This window comes from Stegostoma tigrinum, chromosome 20 (genome assembly GCF_030684315.1).
Source record: "Stegostoma tigrinum isolate sSteTig4 chromosome 20, sSteTig4.hap1, whole genome shotgun sequence".
NCBI lineage: Eukaryota > Metazoa > Chordata > Chondrichthyes > Orectolobiformes > Stegostomatidae > Stegostoma > Stegostoma tigrinum.
Genome location: NC_081373.1, coordinates 42,779,141 through 42,794,219, shown reverse-complemented (window position 1 = coordinate 42,794,219; position 15,079 = coordinate 42,779,141).

The window sequence follows — 15,079 nt, the reverse complement described above, 5'->3', positions numbered from 1 at the left end:
CAAGGTGACCTGAGACAGGGCTGATGTTAGATGATGATACACTGGTAGAAATAAGCAGTCTCAGTAGTGTTGCAAATCAATGGTCAACCACTCATCTCAAGATTGGACATAACACAAACATTGCAAACTGTCTGGTTTTGTCTCATTTTGGACAGAAACAGATAGAAAAAGGAGTTTCCCAACATTTAATTAATGGAAACCTCTGTTCGTCAGCATTATTTGGTGGAAATACAGCCTGATAATTTAGCAACAATGGAGGAATCTAGAGAGATGGTAAAGCAGAACTGGATACCATTGGCGTTCAGGTGAAAATTGACATGGTGTTTTCAGGTGGTATCACGAAGAAGCAGCATGTAGTTGAGAAATAGGAAGGGGTTAAGGATAGATCCTTGGGGGTCATCGAAGGTAGCAATGTGGGAAAAGGAAGAGAAGTCATTGCAAGTGATCCTTTGACTATAATAAGAAGGAATCAGACAAGTACACCAATAGAGGAGCATGGTCTGATCACCCATTTTCAAAGGCTGTAGATAAGCCAAGAAAGACAGGAGGGCAAGTTTATATTTGCCATCGTCACATGGAGAGCAATTTGCAACTTTGATTGGAGCGGGTTCAGTATTTTCGCAGGGGTGGAAGCCTGCTTTCAGGGATTCGAACAAGAGGTTTTGGGAAAGATGGGAATGGATTTGGGAGGCAACAACACATTTGGAAAGGAAAGGGAGATTGAAGAGGAGGCAATAATTTGCAAGTATGGCAGAATCAAGGGTTATTTTTATTTGAGGTGTGGTGTTATGACAACAGATTTGAAGGAAAAAGGAACAAAACCTAAAGAGAGAGAATTGGTAACAATATTGGCCAATATGGGGTCGATTGAGGAAGTTAAGTGATAAGTAGATTAGAAAGAATAGGGTTGTGGAAATAGAGCATGCTTCTCAAGGACAAACTGAACGAGGAGACAAGATGAAAGGACGTACAAGAGAAATTGGAGAATGATATGAGTGTGAGGTTAGGAGGTTAGAGGATATTTTGCCAGATGGGATAGTGGTGGGGAGGGTACAGCAGAGGCTGCTGACTGAATGGTCTGGATCTTGGTGATAAAAACGTCCATGAGCTTCTTACATGTATATTTAGAGATGAGGGTAGACAAGGAGAGAGTAATTTAAGAAAAGAGTTCCCATTAAAAGCAACAACATAAGGGTTTACATTCATGGATGATTTGGAATAATGAGCAATTTTAGGAGTGTTTTTATTAGTCTAACTATATCTGGTAGTAGAAGGTCAAACCAGTTGTGCTCCACATTCTTTTAAGGCCAAATCAGTTGGGCTAAAGGGAGTAGGGTGAGAGCAATACAGGTGCGATCACCAAGGTAAAAGACGGTAATAGTTTTACTAAAGTCTAGGAAATCGAAGATGGATGTAAGGATCTGTTTGGGCACACCAAAAGCTATGGAAAAGTAGTGGCAAATTAGGGACTAAGGGCTAGGTAGTTAGGACTTTGGAAGTGTAAGTGAATTCAGGAGAAGTTTCATCCATAGACAGATCCAAGAGGAGGTAAAGTAAGGAAGGGGGGTTACATGTGAAGAATGATGCATGGCAGTGGATAGAGATGGTCTTACCTGTGATTGATACAATGGGGTTAGCACAAACCATGTATGCTGGTAAGTTTGCACAATGTTCAACACCATTCCTGACTCCTCAGATACTGAAGCAGCCCATGTTCACATGCAACAATATCCAGACTTGGCCTGACAAATGGCAAGTGACATTCATGCCACACAAAAGCCGGGCTATGACCATCACCACTGGGAGAGAATCTAATCACCATCCCTTGACATTCAATGGTGTTACCATCACTGAATACCCTACTATCAACATCCTGGGGATTACCATTGACCAAAAACTCATCCGGACCCACAACATTAACAGAGTGGCTACAAGACCAGGCCAGGAGATAGGAATAATACAGCGAGTAACTCACCTCCTGACTCCTCATAGCCTGTCTGCCATCTACAAGGCACAAGTCAGGAGCGTGATGGAATACACCCGACTTGCCTGGATGAGTGCAGCCCCAACAACACTCAAGAGGCTTAACACCATCCAGGACAAAGCAGCCTGCTTGATTGGCACCACATCCACGAGCACTCAATCCCTCCGCCACCAACGCTCAGTAGTAGCAGCATGTGCTATCTACAAGATGTGTGGTAGAAATTCACCAAAGATCCTCAGACAGCTCCTTCCAAACCCATGACCACTTCTTTCTAGAAAGACAAGGACATCGGACATATGGGAATACCACCACTTCCAAGTTTCCATCCAAGTCACTTACCATCCTGACTTGGAAATATATTGCCGTTCCTTCACTGATGCTGGGTCAAAATCCTGGAATTCGCTCCCTAATAGCATTGTGGGTCAACACGCAGCAGGTGGAGTGCACCTGTTCAAGAAGGCAGCTCACCACCACCTTCTCAAGGGCAAATAGGGATGGGCAAGAAATGCTGTCCAGATACCCACATCTTACAAATGAGTACAGAAATAAAAAGGTCAAGGGGTGGCCATACATATAGTTTGGGAAGTTTGCATAGCGAGAGTAATTCAGGGAGGTTAACAGGACAGTGAACTCAGAGGACAGACAAGAGAATGAGTTGAGATGGAAGATGAAATCACCGAGGACGAGAAACCATTTGGGTGCACTGGTCAGGGGAAGAAAGCAGTGAAAATATATTGATGAGAAACATTTTATCATTTAAATTTATGTTTGCCCCTGAAGGGTGGGTCAGGAATTAAGTACCTAGCTGCCAGAATCATGAGCAATGCTTCTCTAGTGGATACTTCTGGCAGCACAAGATGATCTCAGAATGCAAAAGTAAACTACACTTTTCTGTACTTCAATTTTTAGAGATTTGTTCCCATTTTGATTCATCTACTCATCCCTAATTAAGTCTGGCAGAAAAAGTAAAATATAGTCAGTCAGTGCTAGGGGAAGTAATGTTCTAAATCCTCTCTGTTAACAGTTACACAGTTCACGTAAGAAATTTTAAAGCCTCAGAAATAGAAGAGAAAAGATTTAAGTGAGATCAATTCAATGAATCATGATTTAGAGCCTGCTACCCAATAGCAATAATGGGATAAATTCTCTGGGTCCTGGAAGTGCAGGCATTGGGGCAGTAATGCGGGAAAGGTCTCTGTAATTTTGCAAAGGAAAATTAGAATTGATGCCCACTGTTGTGAAGTCAGGACAAGATTTTCCAAGGGGCATGCTCGGAGGAATGGATGGATCAACTTAACAAATAGGGCGACTGAGTCTTTTAAACTGCCAACAGGGTGTTATTTTGCTGACTATTTTGAACTTAACAGGCCATACACAGAGGCTAGGATCCTTTAGAGCTCTGGAGGAGGCAACAATATAGTACTTCAGTTCTAGCTTCATTCTGTGAGACTGCTTGCCTTACTAGGGGACATTGTATCTCATTGCGAGAACTGGGGCTAAAGTGCAAGGGGGCCCTGACAACCGGCAATTGTGTGGATTTAATGGGGGAGGTGAGTTGAGGTGGGTGAAGGATATATCCTGGTGAGAGGAGCTAGAGACTGCATGCCCACCTGCCATGGGTACTGTGCACACAGGAGCTGGATCTTCTGGTGAGGAGCAGCAGTTCAGAAGCAGAAAGCTGCAGGGGGCCAGACAGTGGTGAGGTGGGTTCATTCAGTGGCATCATTCTACAGTGCACTGGGTTCACAAACAGGTTAATGGCTCTACACAGTACCATATCTCGACACAACTGCTTCCCAAACTTTTTCCAAATGTGACTCAATTTAAAGACTTGAAAAATGAAAGGATCCTGGCCCTCCTCCAATGAGAACTCTGAGTGACAGTGATAGGACTGGGGGATAGTGGTAAAATCTGGGGGAGGGAGCAGATTTAGTAGAGTAGGGGATTGGGTAATAAAAGGCCAGTGAGGTTGTGGGGTTGTGGGGGGTGCAAGTCTGCTACAGGGCAGGGTTTTACAACTGGCATTTATGCCTCAGAGCTTGCAACTCTCAATTTTAGCTCGCAATGCCAGCTGGGGTCCCAACGCCCCACTCTGGGATACTGTGAGATGGATGTAGTTCAGTTGCCACTCAGAGTTCAATGGTACCAAATAGAAACAGTTATCTTCATTGTGCTGTCACCTCTTTAAATATGGTGCCAGCACCTCTGGGATTATCAGCTGATGCTGCGGCCTTCCACCTTACTGCCCACCTCAAATCAAGGACAGATTGCCCCTCCACCCCTGTGCCCCTTCACCTGTCAGTGATTGAGCAGCCAGCTGGCATGAAACTGCTTTTGCTGTCAACCAACTCGGGAGCAGTAGAGAACCTTCTGGACCCGGAAATCGGACTTGGAGCTGAATTTCAATCAATGAGTAAAATGGGAAATGCTGGAAATACACAGCAAATCAAGCAGCTTGTATGGAAAGAATCAAAGCCAATTGCTGGATTTTCGCTGTCAAGTTGGGAAATGTCACAACTCGGCAAGCCATCTTGAAAAACATGCTCTCCCCACGCATGCAAAAGCAGGCTCTGGTCAAACCCATAAGCAGGTGGAAAGTGTATTCGGTGCTGAGGTGAGAAGGTTAAAAGGCCCACATCAGCTCTGTAGGACTTTTTCCCAGACCAGTATTAAAGGCTGTTGGTTCCACTAGCCTGCAGCACTTAATACTCTTCCCCTCACCCCCATCCAAGCATTTAGCTGGTGAACCTACGTTGCATTCCCTCCTTGGCAAGTATCGTTAGATAAGGGGGTCAAAACTGTGTATAATACTCCAGGTGAGGTCTTACCAAGACTCTATACAACTGCAGCAAGACGTCTTTATTCCTGTACTCAAATCCTCATGCAGTGATGGCCAACATATCATTTCTGTTCCTAATTGTTTGCTCTATTGGCTTGCTTGTTTTTAGTGACTCATGATCAAGGACACCCCCGCCCATTTCTCAACGTCTCACCTTTTAAGAAGTATTCTGCCTTTCTGACTCTATCTACCAAAATAAATAGCCTTACACTTATTCACGTTATATACACATTATATTGTATGGGCCATGTTCTAGCCTATTCACTTAGTTCAAGTTTTATAGCATAGCACAAGGTCGTTGGGGTAACATCCATAGGGATAACAGAAGAGTGAGGTTGGTGCTAAAGGATTGGTGCCTGCTATGCACACTCCCTGATTATACTTTGCATTGACTACAATGGTGAGCAAGATCAAATGGAAACATATTAAGGCAGCTGATCCAATATCCCCACCTTGGTCCTGAAAGTTACCGTCATCCAAACCTAGTGAGTTATGGACACTGCTGGTGGGGTTAACTTTAGCCCCTTTAAGAGCTGTCACTGTAAAATGAGAAACATCTGCATTATTTATTTTGGGACAATGTCTTACTCTGGGAATTGCAGTTAATTTTTGAGAGAAATAAGTATTTCACAGTGATCGGGAATTTTGCCTACAGTCCGGGGCATCACATTTCAGGGACGATATGGAATTATTGGAGAGACTGCAGAAGAGGTTTACGAAAATGTTTTGTGGGATGAGAGACATCAGTTATGAATATAGGTTGGAGAAGTTGGGGGCTGTTTTCTCTGGGGATGAGATTCACAAAATCATGCAAGGGATGGACAGAATAGGTAGCAGGAAACAGGACCAAGAGCAATATAAAGCAAATTCCAAATGCAGTGAATGCAATGTGAGAAAAAGCACTTTTACTGAGCAAATAGTTTGAATCTGGAATGCACTGCCTGAAAGTGGACAGAGGCAGGTTCAATCAATATGTTCAAGAGGGCATGAGATAACTATTCAAAAGAAATAATATTCATGGTTATGGGCATCAGCAGAAAAATGGCATTAAATCATAATGCTCTTTGAGGGAAACTCGTACAGACATGATGGGCTGGACAGCCTGCTTCTGTACCATAACAATCCTGTGATGCTGTAATCTGAAATGTTCTCAGATTTTCAGGGGAGACAAGCAAATGGCTAGCTCTTTTGCCAAAAATATGTCCTATATTTGTTCTTTCTTTTATATAAACATGTTATTTTAGAATTTGTATTGCTATTTATATTGAAAATAGTAATGTGAAAGTCAAAAATACAAGACACATCATGTTTTAACAGCTCTCTAAGTCACTATTTTCATATCCATTAAACATAAACCATGCATTTTGTGGATCCTAACTTAATCCTGGAGCTTCCAAATTACTGTGTATGAAATTTGCACAGTCATCACGCTGGATTGTTGCTATCAGAATTTGATATGCTTTATTGATTTTTAATCAGTGTTTCTCCATATCCCTAAGTGTAAAGTCTGTTTTAGGCCAATTCCAATGTTAATTTGGAGAAATATAACATTATCTTTGGATGTCAGGGTCATTCATTATGTCTTTTTGTAGAAGCAGGTACAATGGGAAATGTAGTTATTATTCTAGGCTGAGCAGCATTGAAAATGTATGCCCACCAGAGAAAACTCATTCAACATGCTGATGTTACCTGACATTTTATTCAGATTTGATCTTGATGCTGTTGAACCTTGCAAGAGACTGCATAATTTTCCATTCAAACTATAAGCTGGAATGGAAGTCAGACACTGATACATAACTGAAGTACCAGTTAAGTGTTGCAACGTGAAAAATGAAGTGATCCACATCTTTAGCTGTACAAGGCAATGTTGCTTTTGGTGAAATGAGATTGGGAGTTTATTGATCAGGATGGCACCAGAAGTTTTTAAGTAAAGGAAAAACTGCCTGACAACAATCTTTGGATTGATTAAGCTGCAGATCGTGTAGGGATTGCTCCCTGGTTCTGACGCTGGGCTTATGTGTACCATGTGGTATGGTGGAAAAACTCCAGAGGCAGATGTTTCTCGGAGGCCAAGAAAACTCTGATTTTATTAAACAAACAAGCAAAATTGATATATTTGCAAGGAAAGAATGTGAATATCAAATTGAAACCCGAGAAATACAATGGGTAATAAATACAATGGGTAACTGTTACTGTACTAATAGGGAAAGAGAGAGAGAGTGAGACAGAGAGAGCTACCTGTTCTAATCCACTTCCCTTCCTCAGAGGTGCCCTACACCATTAAACCCCAAACCCTACTTCCATGTCTATGACTAGCCCAGCTGGGTAGAGGTCTCAATGACCTTAGGCCCACCCCTGTTGTGACAACCACAATTACAACCTGCTTTGAAATAGTTGCTTGCCGTAGCTAGGACTCTGCGAAGGGCCACAGGTACAGCTAATAGTCAGTCGGGCGGTGTTGTTGATGCGGTTGATGCGTGGGACCGGCCTGGTGAGGGACCCTGGTTTTTCTCCTCCTCTTGGTGGTTTTGCGAGTGGGTTGTTGCGGATGGCGGAGAATGTTGCTGATGTTGCCCCGGTTGGTGTGTCGCATCTCAAGATGCCTTTAGCCGCCTCCACACGTCGAGTGGAGGCTTGTACTTAGTTTGCAGTAGTTGGTCTCACTGTACTGGTTTAGCGGTGCCCCGTTCACAGTGCAGGATTCTCACTCTCTTTTCTCGCTTCTGTCTCTTCCTTCACTTTTCGTTGCACCTTCCACTTCACTCTCCCTCTTGTGCTGGGCTCGGGGTCTCCAGTTATACCCCACTGCAGGACACCCCTTACCTCCCACCAAATCTGTGAGTTATTGTTCCCCTTTTCAGGATTGAAAAGGTTTCCTGAGCACTGGAGTGAGTGATAATCATTTTTCAATTGGAAAGAATGGTTTTGATGGGTTTGGAATGTCCGGCATTTCCTTTGGATGAGTATCTGTGTAGTTCGCATAGCGGTGTGAAGGTTCCAAGATGAAACAGGTTTTCACGTAACACAATGGCGTGGAATGTTCAGTACCTTTGTGCCTGAGCATTGATTTGGAAATGAATGATTTGATACTTGTGTAGGCTCCAAAGGGTCTGAAATTGTTGAGGTTGTTTATTTCCTGTAGACTGGCTTACATTGTTTTAGCTGAGGCTTTTGGTTTTGCTTAGCGAGCCCCGGTCGCAGACATTTGCCCCTAGGCTTGTATATTCCCCAGTCTGTTCCAGCCAGCCTTTTCCGGGTTCATTTGCAGCCCATGGTTTCTGGAGTCCCACTGACATTAATCCAATATACTATAATTCCCATAACTTCTCCCTTTGGAGGGTTTTAAGTTCAGGGTATGTCCAACAACTGATGGGGATTTTTGGCCCATCTGACATTGCTGCATGAAAACAGAGCAGCCTGAATCATCCAGACCCAGTAAATAGAAAACATCTCTTTCCCTTTTCTCTGTGTGATTGAGGGAAAAAGAACAAGACACTTAAAAGAATTCTAATGCTAAAAAAGACATTGGCCCAGTCAACCAATTATTGAATCAGAAAACCACCATCAGTCTGCTGACAACACAGCATCATTGTTGATGAAATCAAAATAACTAAATTAACCCAGCTTTGTGGTCTGGACATTTGGTCTACAAAATCATTTTCCTGTCTATATTTTCCAACCGTAATATTTGCATCCTTTGACTTATTTGTGAATGAGTGTGTGTATTTGGGCTTGAAAGGGATAGAGTTTAAGTCACATGCTGGTAGATCAGTAACCTTTCCTTTTCCTCTGCCATCTGTTAAAGAATAAGTGTGTTTACAATAAATAATGTTTCTTTCCTGGTAATGGTAAAACTCAATTTAAAGCTCTGTTCCCCTGAATAGCAGTCAGTTGACTGCAATTGATAATTTTTTGTGGTGTTACTATCCCAATTGATGTTACCAATGTTACTACAGGACAAGTCTGATCCCAAGATAAAACCTCACTTGATATCAGTGATAATGGGAACTGCAGATGCTGGAGAATCCAAGATAATGAAATGTGAGGCTGGATGAACGCAGCAGGCCCAGCAGCATCTCAGGAGCACAAAAGCTGACGTTTCGGGCCTAGACCCTTCATCAGAGAGGGGGATGGGGTGAGGGTTCTGGAATAAATAGGGAGAGAGGGGGAGGCAGACCAAAGAGGGAGAGAAAAGAAGATAGGTGGAGAGGAGAGTATAGGTGGGGAGGTAGGGAGGGGATTTGTCAGTCCAGGGAAGACGGACAGGTCAAGGAGGTGGGATGAGGTTAGTAGGTAGGAGATGGAGGTGCGGCTTGGGGTGGGAGGAAGGGATGGGTGAGAGGAAGAACAGGTTAGGGAGGCAGAGACAGGTTGGACTTATAGATCACAATATACAAGGAACCCCCAGTTTCTGTTGGGAAACTACAGATTTCTTACAGAAACTCAGCACATGCAGACCAATTAAACCAGGAATATTCCTCATCACAATGGACACATCAGCACTCTACGCCAGCATTCCCCATGATGACAGCATTGCTGTAAAAGCACAGTACTCAATACCAACAACTGCCAATTTCCAGATACATTCTATAACTCATCTGCTTCATCGTCGACTACAACATCTTCACCTTTGACAACCAGTCCTTCATGCAGACATACGGAACTGCCGAGGAGACCAGACTGGCTCCTCAATATGACAACATTTTCATGCACAAGTTCAAGCAAGACTTATTTGCTGCGTAGGGCCTCCGACTGATGTTATACACCAGATACTTTGACAACATTTTCTTCCTTTGGACACATGGCAAGGAATCAGTGAAATGACTAAATAGCAATATCAATTAACAAGTTTCACCCCACCATCTGATTTACCATGGACTACTCATCAAAATCAGTCTTATTCTTAGACACATGCATCTCCACCAAGGATGGACACCTCAGTAGCTCAGGGATAACCTCATGGTGCTGTACTTCTCTAGCTTCCACTCTAAATATATTAAGAAGCTATCCCAGACTGACAAGCCCTGTGCCCTCATAAGAACAGGATACAGAACTCAAATCATCGATCACAAATTCGACGTGCCAGAGCGAAAAGCCGCAACAACCTCCTCAGAAGACAGACACAGGATAAGAGCGATAGAGTATTTTTTGACGTCCAGTACTTCCACAGAGCAGAGAGACTACGCCATGTTCTTTGCAGCCTTCAACATGTCATTGATGACAATGAGCATCTCACCAAGATCATCCCTACATCCCCACTTCTCAAATAACTGCCAAACCATAGCCATACCATCATTTGCAGCAAACTGCCTAGCCTTCAGGACAACATTGACCACAACACCACACAAGGCTGCCATGGTAACCTCTGCAAGATATGTCCAAACATTGATATGAACACTACCGTCATAAAAGGGAACACCACCCACCGTGTACATAGCAGATACTGATGTGACTCGGCCAATGTTGACCATCTCATACACTGTTGGTAAGGGTGCCCCAAGGTATATTGGTGAGACTATACAGACTACAACAGATGAATGGACACCGTTTGCCAGACAGGAATGTTCCCTCCCAGTCAGGGGACATTTCAGCGGTCAAGGACATTTAGCTTCCGATCTTTGGGTAAGCATAGTCTAAGGCAGTCTTTGAGATTCACAACAACACAGAATGACTGGGCAGAAACTGATAGCCAAGTTCTGTACCCATGAAGGTGTCCTCAACCATGATCCTGGGCTCATGTCATATGCTACATGTGATCCCATTACACTCGTCTGTATATGTAAAATCTTCCCTACTGGCCTGTTTTGACACCATCACCTTGATAAATTGTTATGATCTCTCTACCTTAATTAGTTCGTACACTTTTGGATTACTTAACACTTCAGTTAGAACTTTGGAATGTGACTCTTTTACCCATTATGCTATTCCAGTCATTCGCTTTGGCTCCAGCATCATCTTATTTTTATTTGTTTGTAATTATCTCGCTACCTCATTTAATTGGATTATAGGTCATCCCTTCACTTGTTATCCCGCTGTTGATACTTTACTCACACCAACGAACACTTTTGATAACCTGCAAGAACTTATTATTAGGCACTTGACTCACACCATTTGTAAGATCTTTTGATCTCTGTCCATAAATTCTGTGTCCTGTGTGCTTCTCTTTCACTTCACCAGATGAAGGGGGCTATGCTCCAAAAGCTTGTAATTTCAAATAAACCTGTTAGACTATCACCGGGTGTTATGTGACTTCTGCAATGCAGCTACCACATGGCTCTGGCTGACCAGGTAACTCTCCCACTCTTAGCACCGACATTTCAGAAAGATTTATAGACTGATATTCAAGCTTTTTCATCTCATTATGACTCATTTTCCATGGCCACCAAATCTTGATACGGGACATGAACCTCAAGCTTCTGCCTTGTAGGTAGGCAAAACACCACTGCAAGATCTCCGCTGTTTTCATAATACAATGTACATTTTTAAGATAAGGGGCCAAATGTGAGACAAGAATCTCCTTTTAAGTAGAGGCTTCACATGAATATAGAATGCCTTCCTGAAAAGGTGGTAGAAGCATACTTTGTACAATCCCCACCATTTAAAGCAGATGCATACAAAAAAGCAATATACATTAACTGTTCATGTTGAAGTTAATTTCAAAGTTGTTTCAGACACAACGAGGTATGCACATTTAGCATTCGTGTTAAACTTAAAGAAATCAATTCTTTCCTGTGCCTGGAGGAACCAGGTTCTATTACAAATTAATTGTGTGGTAACATTTTCACATGTCAAGGCTGCTCTTTGTCAAAAGCATTTATCGACTGGCCTCCATCATGTTGTGTACAGTCATGGTTGCAGACGTAATGAATATATTTGGGTGATAAGACCAAGTGATGACTCATTGTTCCTCATTCTCCTGAATGTATATACTGTCTGTATTTTTGCAGGTTGCCTGCTTCTTTATTGTTCATTTATACCAAAAGGAGGCCTATTTGCATGCTCTGTTTTTCAATCCCTTGTCAAACACATCCAAATGGCACAGATATAATGATATTCATGGCCTATTGTGACACAGGAAAGTTTTCAAAAAGTTGTATTACGTTACAACCGAAAGAACTTTAATGTAATTTTGATTAATGTTACTATTATTTATATAAGAATTTACTTTCAGGATCAGAACATCAAAAAACAACACTGATGGACAACAAATCATGGACACTTCCAGAGATAGACCCTATTGGTTGGAATTGTGGCTAAATTCCACCATTAATCAGATAATAACCAATTTGGGTCATGAGGCTTAAACTTGCTTACTTGAGGAGTTTTTATTGCATGTAGCAACCAGAATAAGTTTGAATAATTGTTTCAGTAATTGATTTTCTGTGAAAAGTAGTCAAATTAAAGGGGGCATGTGGTAATTCTAAACACAATATAAAATAATAAAAATATTGTTTGGAAATAAAATAGTTACTTAAAATGAATGGTGGGCAGAGCATATAAAGGAAAATGTTTCATGAGTAGGTGCTGTTTCTCCACAGAATTTATGGCGCCCCAGATAAACAATAAAGAATTCATTTGGTTCTTTGTTTACAGACAAGAATGAGAATAGGAGGGGCTCATTTGCACTAAGAATGCTATTTAAAGTTTTACTTCAAGACAGTTATTCAGGAAGCCACAAAAAGTATTATGTACTGTTCAACTTCAATAGCAATTTGCTATCAAGCTAGAAAACATTCAATAATTTGTGTGAGCCTTGTCAATAGTATCAAAAGGTTTCCTTTGCCACAGAATGAATTTAGCTGAGCCCAACCCTATCCCTAGTGATAATGGACCAGTCAGGATGGTGTATTACAAGGAGGGGGACTCACAGGAGACATTGTTCCCATGCAGCTACATTAGCTACTGGAGGTCATTGATTTTGGAAAGTGCTGTTAAAGGAACTTTCATGATATGGTGCAATGCATATTGTGAATGATGCACACTCCTACCATTCTGGGTAGATGGTGGAGGGGAAGAATAATCATAATATTTTGTGGTGATATGGACACACTGGTACAATCTAAGTGAACCTTACATTCTTATGGGCTTCTGAGGCAACAATGCCAGCAGCTGGGGATACACACCCTACTTCTCCTGTCTTTCCTTTTCCTTGGAATTGTACAAGAAAGAATCAAAAGCTGCACTGTTTGGATAGAGTGGAGTTCATTAAGGGCGGAGAAAGGAGGTAATATAATGGGGGAGGCAGTAGTGCAGTCACGTCCTGGACATATTAATGCTCATAGGTCACAGGTTTAATCTCACCACTGCAGATGGCGGAATTTTACTCAAATTAATAAATCTGGAATTAAATGCTAGGTTAATGGTGACCATGAAACCACTGTTGATTGTCTATAAAAATGAATGAGACCAGAGATGGCATCACAGTAATGTACAGTATAAGGATTGTCTTGGGAATCATCAATATTAGATCTGGACCAACATTCACAGTAACTTTCTTTTCTACTGTGTGGGCCTCTGAGGTGATTGCATGTCAGTGATGTCCTGAACTGGAAGTCAATGCTGTGAGTGGCAACTGACAAGCCAATCACCTTGTCCGAACCCTCGGAGCAGCTGCACAGCTTAAGAGGTAACATGGCTCTGGACCTGAAAAAGTCTCACAGAATTCGGTCAAACATGGGCAAGGAAATCTCCTGCTGATTGCCACATAGTGCCCATATCCATTTAGAACAAGTGGCAAAAGCACACAATGTACTTTGGGTGAGGGAACTTCAATGCCCATTACCAAGGGGGAGGCAGTAGTACAGTAAGTTCCTGTGCATATTCATGTCGATAGGTCAGAGGTTTAACCCCATCAGTAACCATTTACAATACTAGTTCAATTAAAACTACAACCGGCCGAGCAGCTATAGCACCAGGGATGGTGAAGCAACAAAATAGAACTAAGATAATAAAATGTGAGGCTGGATGAACACAGCAGGCCAAGCAGCATCTCAGGAGCACAAAAGCTGACGTTTCGGGCCTAGACCCTTCATCAGAGAGGGGGATGGGGGGAGGGAACTGGAATAAATAGGGAGAGAGGGGGAGGCGGACCGAAGATGGAGAGTAAAGAAGATAGGTGGAGAGAGTGTAGGTGGGGAGGTAGGGAGGGAATAGGTCAGTCCAGGGAAGACGGACAGGTCAAGGAGGTGGGATGAGGTTAGTAGGTAGCGGGGGGTGCGGCTTGGGGTGGGAGGAAGGGATGGGTGAGAGGAAGAACCGGTTAGGGAGGCAGAGACAGGTTGGACTGGTTTTGGGATGCAGTGGGTGGGGGGGAAGAGCTGGGCTGGTTGTGTGGTGCAGTGGGGGGAGGGGACGAACTGGGCTGGTTGAGGGATGCAGTAGGGGAAGGGGAGATTTTGAAACTGGTGAAGTCCACATTGATACCATATGGCTGCAGGGTTCCCAGGCGGAATATGAGTTGCTGTTCCTGCAACCTTCGGGTGGCATCATTGTGGCAGTGCAGGAGGCCCATGATGGACATGTCATCAAGAGAATGGGAGGGGGAGTGGAAATGGTTTGCGACTGGGAGGTGCAGTTGTTTTTTGCGAACTGAGCGGAGGTGTTCTGCAAAGCGGTCCCCAAGCCTCCGCTTGGTTTCCCCAATGTAGAGGAAGCCGCACCGGGTACAGTGGATGCAGTATACCACATTGGTAGATGTGCAGGTGAACCTCTGCTTGATGTGGAATGTCATCTTGGGGCCTGGGATGGGGGTGAGGGAGGAGGTGTGGGGACAAGTGTAGCATTTCCTGCGGTTGCAGGGGAAGGTGCCGGGTGTGGTGGGGTTGGAGGGCAGTGTGGAGCGAACAAGGGAGTCACGGCTTCCTCTACATTGGGGAAACCAAGCGGAGGCTTGGGGACCGCTTTGCAGAACACCTCCGCTCAGTTCGCAAAAAACAACTGCACCTCCCAGTCGCAAACCATTTCCACTCCCCCTCCCATTCTCTTGATGACATGTCCATCGTGGGCCTCCTGCACTGCCACAATGATGCCACCCGAAGGTTGCAGGAACAGCAACTCATATTCCGCCTGGGAACCCTGCAGCCATATGGTATCAATGTGGACTTCACCAGTTTCAAAATCTCCCCTTCCCCTACTGCATCCCTCAACCAGCCCAGTTCGTCCCCTCCCCCCACTGCACCACACAACCAGCCCAGCTCTTCCCCCCCACCCACTGCATCCCAAAACCAGTCCAACCTGTCTCTGCCTCCCTAACCGGT